Source organism: Chrysemys picta, chromosome 5 (assembly GCF_011386835.1).
Source record: "Chrysemys picta bellii isolate R12L10 chromosome 5, ASM1138683v2, whole genome shotgun sequence".
In the NCBI taxonomy this organism is placed as follows: Eukaryota; Metazoa; Chordata; order Testudines; family Emydidae; genus Chrysemys; species Chrysemys picta.
The window spans coordinates 7490698-7495295 of NC_088795.1; the positions used below are offsets into that span (position 1 = coordinate 7490698).

The 4598-nt window shown below is 43.6% G+C and overlaps 1 long non-coding RNA gene across 2 annotated transcripts; it reads left to right on the top strand.

Annotated features, from left to right (window-relative positions):
• The first annotated feature begins 790 nt into the window (after positions 1 to 790).
• Positions 791 to 4153, top strand: LOC135983516 (uncharacterized). Of its 2 annotated transcripts, XR_010601194.1 has the most exons (5): positions 791 to 1370; positions 1469 to 1526; positions 1651 to 1716; positions 2384 to 2499; positions 2631 to 4153. It is a non-coding gene; the product is annotated as an uncharacterized LOC135983516 (long non-coding RNA). The 2 variants fall into 2 exon arrangements; XR_010601193.1 differs by lacking the exon at positions 791 to 1370 and having other exon boundaries at positions 1394 to 1526; positions 2631 to 4152.
• Positions 4154 to 4598: the final 445 nt, after the last annotated feature.

A 4598-nucleotide genomic window follows, 5' to 3' on the forward strand; every position in this document is an offset into this window, starting at 1 on the left:
GGAGGGAGCGACCGAGGGGAGCCCTTTGGCCCAGCCGTTGCTGGATATGCCGGAGCCTGACCCCGAAACCCTCGTGAGACACCCCGATGAGCGTGACGGTCTCTCTTTGTCCACCCCCTCAGAGGTGGAAGGCGATTGCAGCTCGGGGGAGTCACCGGCGGACAAGGCAAACGGAAAAGACGGCGCTCAGGTAAATGAATGATTATAAAGCGGCAGTCGAGGAGGGGTGGGTAATCGGGTAGGAACCGGGGGTTGCGTATATTAAAAAACAAGCAGTGGGGGTACTTACACGGTTTCTTTTCTGAAAATTTCTCAACAGCTCGACGATGCCTTTGTAGAGGACCCGCAGGGCCTGGACAGCGTTGCATCAAGCGGCGAAGATGAACCGGGCCCACCATGTTTTTGCTCAACGCCGATACAAGTTGTTGAAGAGGACTCTGAGGATGATGGCTATGAGGAGTTTAGGAGGCGGCTTGGCATAGAACTAACTGAGCCAGTGCCACGTCGTGAGCGTAAAAAAGTCATGCGGACTATTGTACGCGTTGCTGTTTATGCTCTCCTTAAACACTGCCTTAGGGAAAAGCTTTCTGAAGATTGTGAGGGCTGTGTCATAGATGTGCCAGGCCAAAGGCACCATGACTGTGTGACTTGGACTTCAGTAGATATTAACTGCAAGCTCCGGGGCCTGTGTGCTGAGCTGTGTTTGGAAGCTTATTAAATACTGTTATTGCCATAGGTTCTGCTATGCAATGTCTGTGCCTAACCCAAGAACATTTAGCGCAAGGGGTGACCTTGATAAATGCTATGCAATTCAGTGCAGACCCTGACCATGTTCTAAAGAATATGACCAAACCGGAAGATGCCTGCTTACAGCGTTATATTGACCGTCTAGTCCGCACAGAGAGTTACAGAACCCTGCTTAAGAAAAAAACTATTGGTAAGAAATCTAAAAGGATTAAGTTAGAGAATGGTGAGGGGACAAACATGCCATATAAAACTTGGTAGCTGTAAATTTTTGAAAAGGGGGTTTGTGACTATCTGTGTTTTGTTAGAAGGCCTTTGGCCTTTAGGTGAGCTAAAAGGTTTTAATGAAGCAGTTTGGTTTGTTTTCAAGGAGCTGCAAGTTTTTTCAATACAAAAATAAATTTTTTTAAATACAAAAATAAATTTTTTGTGCAGACAAAACGGTTTCACTACCCCAAATCACAAAAGGGAATGCTATGGGAGGGGTGATTAAATTAACCTGTTAGCAACTGTGTTGAAGTCTGTTTGAAACAATGGGCTAAGATGGTATAAAAACCTCAGGTATGCTGGAGCTTGTTCTTTTCAACAGAAAACTTTCTTGGATAGCTGCTGGACTGCAAAAAGAGGTAAGACTTGCTGTTTTTAACTCTGAAACTATATATTATATAATGCCACTCTTTGCCCAGGCTGTCTTAGTAAATAATGGTGCCTATGTTTATTGCAGTGTGATCTGTTTAGCGTGGAACCAGTAACTTTAAACTGCATTTCACCACCAGGCCAAGGTAAAAACCATTTTAACTATAGTTGTGCTTAATACTGTTGATTTTTTTTTTTAAAGTACTCCACAGGCTGTATAGGGATTAGGGTAATACTAACTAACATTTTTCCTTGTTCTTGAACCTGAAGGCCCAAACACACACGAGGGGGAACAGAACAAGCATGTGCCTGCAACACTTTATCCCATAGTGAAAGGTAACTTTATTTTTTTTTTTTTTGCAACAGGCTTTTAAATGCATGTGGGTTTTTGAAAAGTGTATGGCTGCAAACTTGGTTTGGTGTGTTTTATAAAGCTGCTGTTTTGTGTGTGTGTGTGAGGGGCCTGTGCAAGGCATAGGTTTGGTTTTTTTTTTTTTTTTTAAGTACTTGGTTTGTTTCAAACTAACACGGTTTTTTTTTTACTGTGCATAATGTGATGGGTTTTTAAAAATGGGGTTTGAGGCACTTGGGGAGAGGGAATGCTACTCACTAACCCAAACACACATGGCTGGGGGGGACACAACAACCATGTGGCTTTTAAATGCATGTGGGGTTTTTGATAAGTATTTGGTTGCAAACTGTGGGTTTTAAACTGGTGGTATGTGTGTTTCAAACTAACAAGGGTTTCTGTGCCAAATGGATTTTAAAAGCAGTTTTGGTTTTTATCCTGCAAAATGAGATGTATTTAAAAAATCTGTGTTTGTTGTACAGCCTGAAATGGATTATTTTATTGTAAAGCTATGACTTTTTACATAGAAAAACACCCTAATGAAGTAAGTGTGTGTGTGTGTGTGTGTGTGTGTGTGTATGTGTGTAATATGTATATGTATGTTTACAAGACGGTTTCATGTGTTTTATAATAATGTTGTTGTTTGCTCCACAGTACAGTCAAAACATGAGATCCTTAGACCAGAGGGAAAACAAGGTGAAAAGAAAAAGGAAAGACAGCTGAAAAGGAAAATTCACCAGCATCAGTCACTGATGGATGGATGAAGCCCGGTAAATATATTTTGCTTATTGGTTTGGTTGTTCTATGAGGTTTTGTATTTTAAGTAAATACATAGGTGTGGGTGAGAAATGGCAAAGTTCAGTTTTGTAAAATGTTGTTGTTGTTGTTTTCCCCCTCATAGGCCTGGGCAACTCTTCTGACAATGCAGTAGTCAGAGCTACAAGGACATCTCCTCCAGAACTGCGAACGAACCAGGAATCTGCTTTGAGACCTTTAACAATGCAAAACAGCATAGGAGTGCAGCTGAAGCATGCGGGCGGTCCAAATTTTATATATGTCAAACCCAAGGACAAAACAAAACAACCATGCCACCACAACTCCAGTTCCTCAGTGGCCACTACCACACCAAGCCCTGAGGAAACTGTGAGCGAAAACACCCACATTCACAAACCCAGAGCACGCACTCTAGGGGTTCTGGATGTGCGCAAACCCGGAGCATGCGCTCTAGGGGTTGTGAATAAAAAAACCAAGAACTGACAAACCATTCTCCCAAAACCATAAGCTCGTCACAGCTCCCCCATATTCTAGTATTTGGGGAGGGTTTGATGCTTCCCTCAGAAAAGTGATGGAGGCTGTATCCTCGGGTAGCCTAAAAACAGGATTTTAGAAAGAAATGGGGAAAAATATGATGGTTTGTTCAGTACCATGCTGAAAAACATGAGGGCTGGAAAGGGTGGCTCTGAGCAGGCATGACTAGTCGAGAAAAGGGGCCTGGGTAAAAGGGGCACCCTCCAGGGTACACATCAGCTCATGTGTAAACAAAAGAGGGGACAGCGCTTGGGGGATAAACAGATGGCTGCCAAAAAGTTCCAGGCCTGGGTTGTTGTAAAAATTTTAAAAAGGGCTAAAGAGGTAATGAGGAATCAAACAAAAACAGAAAGAGATGCCCCCGACTGGAGGCTCTCAAACTGGCTTGTCTGAAAATGGGGAAGCGGAATCAGACTCTGGTTTAGCAAATTCCCCAGAGGGCTCTCTAGATGGGTCCCGTTCTACTCCCAATGACCCTCATGGAGGTGCCTCAGAGACTGACTCTCAAATAGCATCTGATGTAGAAGATGCTGCTAATGATCCCGCAGAGGAACCCCCAAGTAACCCCGAAAATGCCGAGGTGTATATGGAGAGACTCAGAAATTGGCAACGTGAATTATCCAGATTTGGGGGGTCGGTGTATTGTGAGGAATTTCGTTTTGTCAATCTTGAGCAAATAAATTTCAGCTCAGCAAGTTGTTGAAGCCATACACCGGGGAATACAGTTAGTGCTCGATGACATTAATGGTAGAGTAGGCCCTGATGATTATGTTCAGTTACGTTTAGAGAGCCGTAATTTAACTAACTCTGTTTTCGGTCAAAAGAACTAGGGATGAGCTGTCTGCTGAGGATTTCTTAAATCAGACCTCAAAGCTGCTACAGAGCAATAGAGAGTTGCATGTCGATGGGACATTGCGCCTCATTGTGACAGCTGTAAAAAACAGGGGTGGGAGGTGGGGGCACTTGTAGAGTTTTAAATTCTATCCTTAATAGTCAAATTATTCATAAAAAGAGACCATGTTTAGTAGACCTGACTTACACCGATACCAATTTGTGTTTTGCGGATGGGCTCTTGGCCGTCATGTCCGATCGTAAACCTACGGACGCGGAATTTTTAGCGGAGGCGAGAAAGTTACATGAGAAACTGAGGTGGTCAGATCAAAAAAAGGTTATGCTCAGCGACGTAGCAAAGTGTGAACAGCATTTAGGAGTTAACATACAGGTGGTGCTGTATACGGCAAAAGGCGGCTGGGGCTTTTTTAAAACGGGGGGCACAGTGTACCCCAAGACTTATTTTATCCTGTTGCACGATGAGCATTACTATGGGGTTCTGGATGTAAAAAAGTTGTTCAGAGCGAAAAATTATTGTGAGTTTTGCCACACAGTGTACAGCCATGACCACTCTTGCAGGTATCGTTGCCACCTCTGCTTGAGCGTAACGTGCTCAGACAGCGTGGGCGTGCAGCAGCGGTGTCCTAGCTGTAGACTGTATTGTCGGTCCAAAGAGTGTTTAGACAGACATATCGACTGTGCATCAAAAAACCAAGTTGAATGCCTGTCT